At 51.2% G+C, this 10,402-nt stretch overlaps 1 pseudogene; it reads right to left on the bottom strand.

The window, feature by feature from the left end:
- Nucleotides 1-6,677: 6,677 nt before the first annotated feature.
- On the bottom strand, nt 6,678-6,795 carry LOC148888977 (5S ribosomal RNA; annotated as a pseudogene).
- Between the last annotated feature and the right edge of the window lie 3,607 nt (nt 6,796-10,402).

Here is a 10,402-nt window from a genome sequence, read left to right as displayed (position 1 = left end):
TGTCCGCAACTGATTGGTCAACGGACTGTCGCGGTATTCTTTAAACCAAGCCTGAGGAGGCAGGCGGTTCTTCTTTTGTCTAGCTCCAACTAGAGATGTTTCTCTCGATTGTTACTGAATAAAGTAGTTTTTGCTGTGTACCAACTATCGGCTCAACTGGCATATCATCAAGAAACTCGACGAACTCCGAACCAGACGAAGATAAATGAAGGGGTCGGGAACCTATGGCTCGCGAGCCATATATGGCTCTTTTGATGATTGCATATGGATCGCCGATAAATATTACATATTAAAATACATATTGTTGTTTTTTTTCGTCGTTCATTTCCCATTGGGGCTGCAGTTGGCGGGAAGCACAATTTTGATTGGATGACACTGACCTAGAATGGCCGAAAGCACCATGTTGATTGGATGATAGTGGCCGTCATGTTGAAACAGGTAAACACCCCTTTAAATGAGCCCAACTAGTGCACTTCAGCCTGAATGCACCGGAGCATTAGAGGAGAGAAAATATTCTGATTCTAATTTGCAATGAAACATTGCCATCGATGAAACAGTCGAATGTCAGTGACATTTTAACAAGCCCCATGTTAACGTTAGTGTCACGTCACTTGAGGCTTGAGGGCTGGGCTCGAGTGACGAAAGGAAAGCGGGGTGGTTGGATCCAAAATACACGGCGAGACAGAGGCCCTGGTGGGCCGCCTCTTGGCCCGGATGAGAGATGGGTCGAGGATCCAGGCACGTCCATAGCCCTCCCAGTCGACCAGGTACTGCACTCCTCTGCCCATGCGCCTGGAGTCCAGTATCTCCCGCACGCTGTAGACCGGTCCGTCGGCCAACATCCGGGGGGAGGGCGTGTGGGCTAAGGAGCTGGTTTCCACTGGCTTGACGAGGGAAACGTGGAAAACGGGGTGGATCTTCATGGTGGGTGGCAGCCGGAGCCTCACCGAGACCGGGCTGAGGATGGCCTCGATGGGGAAGGGACCCGTGAAGCGTGGGACCAGCTTGGCTGAAGACCCTGCCAGCCGAAGGTCCCTCGTGGACAGCCACACCTCCTGCCCGACCTGGTAATTGGGTGCCTGTCTCCGATGACGGTCCGCCATCCGCTGGTTCTGGGATGTGGTGCGTGTCAGGGCGTCCCTGGTCTCCTTCCAGACTCGGTGGGCCCGTCTGAGGTTATGTTCAATAGACGGGACCTCCACCTGGCCCTCCTGTGTGGGAAACAAGGGCGGCTGATAGCCACAGGCGGACATAAATGGGGACCGACCTGTGGCTGCGGAGACCAGGGAGTTGTGGGCGTACTCCACCCAGGGTAGGTGCAGGGCCCACGACGCCGGGTTGTGGAGGCACACGCACCGGAGGGCCGCCTCCAGGTCCTGGTTCTTCCTCTCCGTCTGTCCGTTGGTCTGGGGATGGTATCCAGACGACAGGCTCGCCGACGCCCCTAGGGACCGACAGAAACGTTTCCATACCTTGGACACGAACTGCGGTCCCCGGTCCGACACGATGTCCGTCGGAATCCCGTGGAGACGGACGACGTGGTTAACCAGGAGTTGAGCCGTCTCGATGGCGGACAGCAACCTGGTTAACGGGACGAAGTGGGCCGACTTGGAGAATCGGTCCACAACGGTGAGGACGACCGTCTTGCCATGGGAGGGGGGGAGGCCTGTCACGAAGTCGACAGAGATGTGGGACCAGGGTCTGGACGGTACCGGTAGCGGCTGGAGGAGTCCTGCCGGGGCCTGATGGGAGGCTTTCCCACAGGCACAGGTCGGGCAGGCCTTCACGAAGAGGGTGATGTCCCTCCGGAACCCTGGCTACCAGAACCGTTGGGCGATGAGTTGGATCGTCCTGTTGACCCCCGGGTGACAAGCTATCTTGGAGGTGTGCCGCCAGACGAGCACCTCCGTGCGAAGAGGGGGGGGGGCGAACAGGCGATCCTTAGGACAGCCCCCGGGAATGGGGGTCGTCCTCTGGGCTTGCTGAACTTTTCTCTCAACCTCCCACCTCAGGGCACCCAGGATGCGTTGGGCCGGCAGGATGTTGCTGGTGGTCTCCTCCCTTTCTGCCGGCTCATGGATGCGGGATAGGGCATCGGGCCTGGTGTTCTGTGACCCTGGGCAGTAGGTGAGAGAAAAGTTAAACCGGGTGAGGAAGAGTGACCATCGGACCTGTCTAGAGTTTAGTCTCTTGGCCGTCCGGATGGCCGCCAGGTTTTTACGGTCCGTGTAGACGGTGAAGGGGTGTTTCGCTCCCTCAAGCCAGTGTCTCCATTCCTGAAGGGCCAGGACGACCGCCAGCAGTTCCCGGTTGCCGACGTCATATTTGGCCTCGGCGGGGCTGAGCCGGCGGGAGAAGAAGGTGCATGGGCGTAGCTTCTGGTCCATGGGAGAGCGCTGGGATAGGACGGCCCCTACTCCGGACTCGGATGCGTCAACCTCGACCGTGAACGGGAGATCCGGGTCGGGATGACGCAGAACAGGGGGGTTGGTGAAGGCAAGACGGAGGCGGTTGAATGCCCCCTCAGCGTTGGCCGTCCACCTGAAGGGAATCTTGGAGGACGTGAGGTTAGTGAGGGGGAGTGCCTTCTGACTATACCCGCGAATGAAGCGGCGGTAGAAGTTGGCAAACCCCAAAAACCGCTGGAGCTGTTTGCGCGTCTTCGGGATCGGCCATTCCACCACCGCTTTAGTCTTAGTGGGGTCTGTCCTGAGCTGCCCCTGCTCCACGACGAACCCTAGGAAGACAGAGAGCGGACATGGAACTCGCACTTCTCTGCCTTCACGTAGAGCCGGTTTTGCAGGAGCCGCGTCAGGACCCGTCGGACGTGTTGCCGGTGCTCCTCTGCAGAACGAGAAAAAATAAGAATATCATCCAGATAAACGAAAACAAAAACATTGAGGAAGTCCCTGAGCACATCATTGATCAAATTCTGGAAGACGGCGGGCGCGTTCGTGAGTCCGAACGGCATCACCAGATACTCTAAATGTCCTAACGGTGTTTTAAATGCAGTTTTCCATTCATCCCCCTCCCGGATGCGGACCAAGTGTTACGCACTGCGGAGGTCTAATTTAGAAAAAATTGTTGCGGACTGAAGGGGCGTGAAGGCTGAGTCCATGAGGGGGGGGGGTATTTGTTTCGGATGGTGATGTCGTTCAGACTCCGGTAGTCGACACACGGACGCAGGGTTCCGTCCTTCTTGTCAATAAAGAAGAACCCTGCGCCCAACGGAGACCGTGACGGCCGGATGAGTCCCGCCGTAAGGGAGGACTCTATGTAAGTGCTGAGGGCTTCCCGTTCAGTTTGTGAAATGTGAAAAAGTCTGGAGTCCGGTAATGGAGCCCCTGGCTGCAAGTCGATGGCACAAGTCATACGGTGGGGTGGCAGGGATTGGGCGTTGTCTTTGCTGAACACCTCCCGCGGGTCATGGTAGCATTGTGGCACGCCCTTGAGGCAGATGGCCTCGGGCGGGTCAATGCGGGAGGGGTCTCGCCCTGCCGTAGTCGACCGCAGGCAGTTGGCGTAGCAGTAGGGGCTCCAGCCCTGAATGGTGGGACCCTCCCAGGAGGTGGATGGGTCGTGGGTATTGAGCCAGGGGAGACCCAATACCAACGGCGCATTCCGGGAGGGCATAACTAAAAATTGGCGGTGCTCGATGTGGTTCCCCGCTACCCGGAGTTTTAGCGGGGCAGTGAGGTGGGTGACTCGGGCTAGCAGTCTGCCGTCCAGGTCGACGATCTCCTTCGGGGGGTGGAGATCGATGAGCTGGAAGCCCAACGAGTCCGCCAGCTGGGGGTCAATGATGCATCCGTCGGCCCCCGAGTCCACCAGGGCCCGCACGGTTTGGGAGCTGGACAGGCAGATTAATTCGCTGTCCAGCTCCAACCGCGTAACGGGGGTCGTGGTTTTGACCTCCAGAGGTCGCTGTGGTCACCGTTTCGACGGGGACTTGCATGGACCTGAGGTCTTTGGCTGGGGGCCTTGGGTGCGACGAGCCCCGGGGATAGTGCGGTCGTTCCCTCCCCCTATAATCATGGGTTCGGGGGATTCCTCCAGGCGCCGCATGCGCTCGCTGTGGTAGATCTGGACCGGCTTCGGGGCCGTCTGGGCCGTCGGCCGCGCTGCTCCCTCTCTCGCTCCCGAAGGCGGTGATCCAGGCCGATGACTATGGCGACCAGGTCGTCGAAGGTGGTGCCAGCGTCGCGGGTAGCCAACTCGTCCTTGAGATCGGTGTTCAATCCGCGACGAAACACCCCCCTCAATGCTCGGTCGCCGTAGCCGCTGCCAGCGGCCCGGATGCGGAAGTCGACGGAGTATTCCGCGGCTGAACGGGCCCCTTGGACGCAGTCCAGTAGTCTCCCCTCAGCTTCGGACTGCGTCACCGGATGATGGAAAACCCGGCGTAACTCGGCGACAAAGTCCGGGTACGAGCTGCGCAACTCCGGTCGGGACTCTCGGATGGCCAGCACCCACGTCTCGGCTTCTCCCGTGAGCAGGCTGGTGATGAAGGCTACCTTTGCCTCATCGCTAACGCAGGCGTATGGATGTTGCTCAAACACGAGCGTGCACTGCATTAAAAACTGAGCGCAGCGCCCGGTTTCGCCTGCGTAGCGTGAGGGAAGAGGTAGTTGAAGAGCGTGCCTACTCACGGGCGGGGAAGACTTGGCCGTGAGGGCGGAAATGCGTGCCTCAGCTGCCTCGAAGCGTTGAGCCAGCATGGTGGTAATTTGGCTGACTTCCGCGATGGCTCGGGCCAGCTGGCTCGAACGCTCTGCTTGCACGGTCAGGGCGGCGAGGAATCTGTCTTCGCCGGCGGGATCCATAGGTGGTCGGAGTATTATGTCACGTCACTTGAGGCTTGAGGGCTGGGCTCGAGTGACGAAAGGAAAGCGGGGAGGTTGGATCCAAAATACACGGCGAGACAGATAATCGTGAACAAAAGTCTTTACTGAGGCACGCATGAAAAAAATGACAGCAGGATGAGGTGAGTGAGAGAGATCGGTGACAGCAGATCTGACGGCACGGAAGTAACAGGGGTGGCTTTCAGAATACTCCGACGGAGACTGTATTGCGCGATCGGTAGATATAGTCAGAAGGCACAATCAAGGGAATGACAATCAGCTGTGGGAACCCAGGTGGTTGATAATGGGAGGGGCCGTCTCCAGGGAGCAGCGGAGGAGGTGACAGGAGGGGCGGGGCGTGCCCAGGACGGCGACGAAATGTGACAGTTAGCATCGACATACTTCTGCGAGAAGTAAATTGCAGATAGCAAGTGTGGAAGCTTATGAGCCGTGTGCAGGCTAGCTAGCAGTAACTTCGCCTCTGGACCGGCAAATTGAATTTCATTCCGATCGTTTTCCTGGATTTTTACCAAACACGAGGAACGGAAACCATCCATGTTAACGGTGAGTACTATCACAAAGTTATTTTAAATAATACATTCTGATATTTTGTTGAAAAGTGGCCGCGCGTGCGCGTGTGTGTGTGCGAGCGTTTGTATGTGCGCGCGCGTGTGCGTGTGGCTCTCGCTGAAAAACAATTCTAAATATTTTACTTTTATGGCTCTCTTAGTCAAAAAGGTTCCTGACCCCTGCCATAGTGGCTAGTCTGGCCATGGAAGAAAGGGAGAAACATGCTCTCACATCCTTCCCGGGTACAAAACCGAGGCACTGGTTTAGATATGTGGAGGACACTTTCGTCATAATTAAAAAAAGAAGAAATTCTTCCTTCACAAATCACCTGCACTCGGTAGACATCAATATCAAATTTACTCGCGAGGACATTAAAGAGACCCAACTAGACTTTTTGGAGTGTGAAGCAATTATGAAAGAGGACAGAGCGCTAAAAACAGAAATCTTTAGGAAGGCCACACACACTGACCAATACTTACTTTTTGAATCAAACCACCCTCGACAACACAAACTATGAGTTATCAGAACCCTCCAGCATAGGGCTAATACCATCCAGCGTCGATGGTACTGAAAAGGAGTCAAAGCATGTCAGGAGAGCACTCACATAACTGTGGTTTCCCTCAGTGGTCATTTAACAAATGTCAAAAGAAAAGAATAGGGAATGAACCCGAAAATTCTGAAGATACTAAAAGGAGACTAGTAGCATTACCTTCCATTGCAGGGCTTTCTGAAAAACTACAGAGTCCTTTGGCAACACAAAATTCCTTCTTATTTCAAACCGATGATCACTTGAAGACAAAAATGAGTGCATCCAAAAGATAGGCTGCCAAATGAAAAACAACGTAATGTGGTTTATTCAATACATTGGAAAAATGAAAATTATAAAGAGCAAAACATTGGGGAGACTAAGCAAATTCTAAAAAAAAATACTTTATCAACGCCGCAGGGATAATACTACTGGGCCTCAATCTGCAGTACATATGCACCTAAAAGCTAGGTACCGCTCATTTGACGAAAATGAGGTTAAAATTGTCGCAAAAGGAAAATAGATGGTTTGAAAGGGCAGTAAAAGAAGCTGTACAGCAGGCAGAAGCCCAGTTCTGCTTGGCCCACTATTAATGTCATGACGGTCCCCCTGCGGACACTCCCTCTGCCGGAAAGCGATAGCATTACAGGCAGCGACTCAAGAGTCAAATCAACGCGTGGGAAGCCGTTTAAAAGAGCATTACTCGGCCCACGGAGTTTGGGGTGGCTGCAAAAAAAAAAAGCTTACAGCACTGGCATTCCCAGGCAGTCTCCCATCCTAGTACTAACCAGGCCCGACCCTGCTTAGCTTCCGAGATCGGACTAGATCGGGCGTTCTCAGGGTAGTATGGCCGTAAGCGAAGGAATGTGCCAGAAAATCCCTCTTTATAGTGGTGCAGGGAGAGCGTCTTTCTTTGCTCATGGGGTTCGTTCTTGTCGGATGATGGTTATTTGGTTTTCCAAATACAGGCTTGAATCGATGAAGGTGTTATTTGTGTCGTGTTGTCAAATAAGGCGCATGAGTCCAGCTGATGCGTTTTCGTGGGTAACTTTTCTTTGACTTCCAATGCAATCCGTTTCGTCCATTCATTCCGGGTAGAGTGAACGCTGGCGCGAATGGTTGCCTCTGTTCACTCGCACAAAAAAAGAAAACGTTCTTATCCCGTGACTGTAAAGTGGCCTTTAGAGCTTTGAAAGGCGCTTAAAATGTTATGTATAACTATGAATATTATGTGGTGAAATGGTTGATCACGAGATCAGTGTCGCTGTGTGATTACGTCAGCAGAGGGCGTCAAGGACCAGATGGAGAGTAATCATTATAAATGTCAAAAGAAAAGGATAGGGAATTAAACCCAAAATGCTGAAGATACTAAAAGGAGAGGAGTAGCGTTAACTTACATTGCAGGGCTGTCTGAAAAACTACAGAGTCCTTTGGCAACACAAAATTCCTACTTATTTCAAACCGATAAACACTTGAAGGCAAAAATGACCCTAAATTTGCCTGAACCTCCGCGTGGGGTTAAGTTTCGAACTAGAACACGATCACCGGGCAACAGGGCAGAATACTTTAGTTTACTGTCATATAGTCTCTTACTCCTGGCAGCAGCTTTGTTGTTATTTTCTTGCGTGATCACATACGCTTCCTCCATACCCTGTTTCCACTTCTTCACATAGTCCTTCTGGTTGGTGTCACCCTGGTTAGAGTCTGGATTCAAACTAAACAACATATCAAGTGGTAAACGTGGTGAACGTCCATAAAGTAAGTAAAAATTTGAAAACCCTGTCACCTCACTTTTGGTACAGTTGTAAGCATAAACTAGTTTGTTTCGTGAGTCTTTCGAGTTACTCTTTTGTTTCTCTGTCAGTGACTTTAACATCTGGATCAGTGTTCGATTAAATCGTTCAACCTGTCCATTTCCCTGTGGGTGGTAGGGGGTTGTCCTTGAACCCGCAACCCCACAATATTCCTTCGGTTGAGCAAAACGTTGATTTTCAAATTCACCACCCTGATCATGGTGAATCCGAAGGGGGAACCCAAACTTTAAAGCATAGTCATTAATATTTTGTTTGCCGCTGTTTTGCCAGATTTGGACGTTGTAGCATAAACTTGAGCAAAACGTGTAAAATGGTCTACTAGCACAAGCACGTATTCATAACCACCCTTACATTTGTCAAGATGCAAAAAGTCAACAGAGACAAGTTCAAAAGGCTGAGTAGTCACAATATTAGTGAGAGGGGCACTGGTCTCACGGTTGGGCTTTTTGTGTTTTAGGCACACACACACTCTTAGTACGTAGTCCTCTATTTCTTTTTGCATAAAGGGCCAGTAAAAACGATCCCTTACAAGGGAAAGAGTCCTTTCTACACCAAGGTGGCCCATTTCATCATACAGCTCTTTTAACACCTTGTGTTTTTCAGGAAGCAGTAGTTGGGTTCTGTTTGCCGTTTTTTCTGTACAAAACAGATCTGTCATTAAAGTGTAGCTTGTCCCATTCCCTCACAAGACAAACAACTTGAGGACAATGCTTTCTTAGTTCAGTACCTAGCGGTTTCGTCTCTGCCAGTTTGTATCTAATAATATGTCCTATAATGAGGTCAGTCTCTTGATCTAGCTTGATCTGTCCAACAGTCAATGAGGCTATCGGTGTGTTTAGTGACACCTCTGCACACGTCGCTGAGATTCCCATAGACCAAGCTGCACTAGACTCGTTCTGTTGGTCAAACTGCTTGTACGGCAGCACTCACAGCATCATATGACATTTCTTTTGCACATCCTTCCATATATGTTACCATATCAAGGGGCAGCCTAGATAAACTGTCAGCATCAACATTTTCCTTACCAGGACGATATTTAAAAGTAAAATTAAAATCAGAAAATTCTGCGACCCACCTGCACCCAGTTGCATTTAACTTAGCAGTCGACAGTACATAAGTCAGTGGATTATTGTCACTAAACACAGTGAAGAACGGTGCATTGTACAAATAATCACAAAACTTGTCTGTGATCGCCCACTTAAGCGCCAAAAATTCCAATTTGCCCGAGTGTAAGTTATAATTCTTTTCAGCAGCAGTTAAAGTTCAAGAGCCATAGGCTATCACGCGAAGTTTGCCATTTTGTCTTTGGTACAACACAGCACCAAAACCCCGGTTGGAGGCATCTGTATGCAAAATAAAAGGATGCGCGAAGTCATGAAAACCTAAAACTGATGGTTGAACTAAACAGTCTATTAGCTGCCCTAACACTGACTGATGCTCATCACTCCACTCAATATGTGTGTTGGAAGACACACCGTTATGTCTCACTTTCCTTTTTTTTCTTTGGTGCTGCTGAGTCTCAACATTTAGAGGGGCTTTAAGCAAATCATACAAGGGACTAACAATACAAGAGAAATCGTTATGTATTGCCTATAATAGCTTAATAGTCCCAAAATGCCTCGAAGCTCACCGACAGTGCCTGGCTGCTTGTTTTTCAGGGCACGCACTGCTGCTGTATCTGCCGGGTCCATTCTGCTCCCCTCAGCAGAGACAATACTGCCGAGGTACCTCACTTCCGGCTTGAAGAGGTCACGCTTTCGGGATTTGAGTTTTATTCCATTTTCTCTGAGACGTCGCAACACTCGCCTGACGTCCTCAACGTGGTTGTCAAATGTCCCGCTGAAAACAAGAATGTCATCAAGATAGGGGACACATATTTCGTCCCGTAACCCCTCCAGACATTGTTCCATACACTGCTGGAACGCTGCTGGTGCATTCATGAGTCCAAAAGGTATTCGAATCCATTCATAAAGGCCCCAAGGGGTCACGAAGGCGGTCAGGTGTCGGCTCCCTTTGGACATTAACCCCTGGTGGCATGCTTTGCCTTGGTCCAGCAGCGAGAAGATGGTGTTACCCCCAAGGCTGTCGACCACGTCCTGTACCCGCGGGATGAGGTGCCGGTCAGGGTGTGTTTTCTGATTCAGCTCCCTGTAGTCAATACATAAGCGCAGTGTACCATCTTTTTTCCTGACACAGACGACAGGGGATGAGTAGGAGGAAGTGGACTTTTCCACCCACCCCTGCGCTATCAAGTCCTGTAAATAGTCTGTCACCTCTCTGTACAGTGGCTTTGGGACAGACATATATATCTTTGAAACGGGCTCAGTGTCTTTTAACAAAATGTCCATTTGTAGGTTTTCCACACACCCTATGTCGTCGTCTGATTTTGCAAATGATGCCGATTCCTCTCTCAACATCTGATAAACGGTCTTTCTTTTATCTTGGTCCAGATGAGAAAGGTCAATTAGTGGGAAGGGATGTTGGTATCCTGGACATGGACCTCATTGACAACAGCTGAAGGAATGTCTCTTTTAAATATGTTAGCTGGGTAGACAGACCCTACTGACTGCACTGTACCAATAATAGTCTTTACTGGAGACCTAATGTCATGGTTAGTAGGGTTCTGGACACTAACAACTATCCGAGGGATA

The sequence above is a fragment of the Hippocampus bargibanti genome, linkage group LG13 (assembly GCF_051943395.1).
Source record: "Hippocampus bargibanti isolate YZ-2025 linkage group LG13, ASM5194339v1, whole genome shotgun sequence".
In the NCBI taxonomy this organism is placed as follows: Eukaryota; Metazoa; Chordata; class Actinopteri; order Syngnathiformes; family Syngnathidae; genus Hippocampus; species Hippocampus bargibanti.
This window is presented reverse-complemented; position numbering and strand designations above follow the sequence as displayed.